We start from the raw sequence: 2004 nt of genomic DNA, 5'->3' as shown, positions 1-2004 counted from the left end.
ACATGTTTTCCTACTCCCTGTGAATAGAAAAATGGAAATGGGCCTACTTTATACCAAGAAAGATTAAAAATTCAAGCATTTTCTGCCAAATAAAAATAGCAGGGAGCTGGGTTGGATGATCTCCAGTTCTATCATCCAGGGAACTGACAAGGAGAGGTAAAGACATTCCCACAGTTCTATCTCCCATATTCTAGCAAATTGCACAGCCATCGATTAGCAATGTTTAAGGGCTTTACAAATTAAAAACCACACATTTTCTATGCAAGTTCCTGTGAAGCATTATGCATTTTCAGTAATTTAACCTTGAATTTATAGTCAGTAGGACTCACACTTCTTATTGTTATATTTGTCAGTATAAACAGAGTTTGGACAACAGCAGTATAAATCTCCCTCAAATGACTGCACTATGTGATTTATTCACCAAATTCATAATCCCATACACTATTACTCTGGAGATCCTTTGACAAGATAGGATTTATTCTAGGACCTATTTTATTAAGAGAAAAATAAATATGCAAGGCAAAAGACCAACTATTTTTTTTCTTTCAAAGTTACTCTTGTCGACTATAAACATTTATTGTCTATTGTATTTCAGCTAACTGGTTATTGAAAGATAAAAGACAGTATCTGCTTTTTAAAAAAGTCTTTTTTAAAAAGTCTTTTTTTAAAAAAAAAACAACCTTTACTATTTAGTTTTGAAGATAAAGTGAAAGAGCTAATAGGTGAAGGGACCATTGGTAAGAACTTGTTGGTGTCCAAATTCTGTAGAGGCAAAACTTGGGAGGGGGGAGGTGCTGTATTGAGGAGGGAGAAGCTAAGGGAACCTTCTCGGTTGAAGGCTGGAGATTGGGGAAGCAATGAAGACACTCCAGGAAGCTCCTGGGATGAGTCAAATTTCAGACCCAGAACAAGAGTCAGGTTTAGACAAAGATGTAGATCACAACTCAGCAACGGGAAGGGGAGCCTTCAAGGAGGGAGAGAGATCTCGGGGGACTTAAAGAACGAGCACCTCATGGCGGCATTTTCAGCACCTCACGGGCTGAAAAATCCTGATTTCATCCAACAGGATCATGGTTATCCCATACTCTGGAGTCAGACAAAAACGTGTGCATTCCAGCTTCTCCACAATTGCTGCATGACCATTGGTTACTTTTTTCCTTTGTTTTCACCTTCCTTTCTTTCTTGCCTCCTTTCTTCCTTCCTGTTGGCTCAATGCAGAGTATCTGTTTCAGCATCGCTTTGTAAAAATGCCTCATTTTTCTACTCCTTGAGAATAGAAAAATGGGAAATGAGACTAATTTCCACCAAGAAAGATGAGAAATTAACACACCTTCCACTAATAAGAATAGCAAGGAGCTGGCCCAGAGAGCTTTTCATTATGAAAAATTTCAAAGATCTAAACAAGCAAATTGTGTAATGCATCCCAGTACCCATTATTCTCCTTCAACAACCTTCAACATCTCAGCTGCCTTGTTTTATCTATACCCTTCCAGCTCCTTCCTCGCCACTCCTAACAGACTGCATTATGTCTGTTGTGATTTAGTGTCCGGAGAAACCCTATGTGTGGCACCTGTTTAGGGATTTCATCAGGTGGGAAGAGATAGGACAGAATACCAGAGGAGGACCTGTGTGAAACTGTCTTGCAGGCTGACTTAATAAACCGTGGTCTCAATCTGGTTTCATGCCTTAAAGGGCCTGTTCCCACCCCTCTCTGGCCACTCCCCATTCCACAGGAAAAGGAGGTCCCAAGGAAATGTGCCCACTCAGAGCTTGGACCTCCCTTAACACGTGCTGTACCTGCAACCCATGAATTCCCACCCAAACCACTCAAGGCCATTTTCAGGGCTTCCTCCTCCCTCTGGTGTATTCTAGAGGTGGCCAAGGTGGCTGGTTGAGGGGTGCATGTGGTCAGCACTTAGAGCTGTAGGCTGAGTCCACACAACATACACGTGAGGCCCCCTCACTATTCTGAAAGGGAGAGTGAAGGTTGAAAAAGGCATGCCC

This window comes from Talpa europaea (genome assembly GCF_964194135.1).
Source record: "Talpa europaea genome assembly, chromosome: 9".
NCBI classification, from domain to species: Eukaryota; Metazoa; Chordata; class Mammalia; order Eulipotyphla; family Talpidae; genus Talpa; species Talpa europaea.
This window is presented reverse-complemented; position numbering follows the sequence as displayed.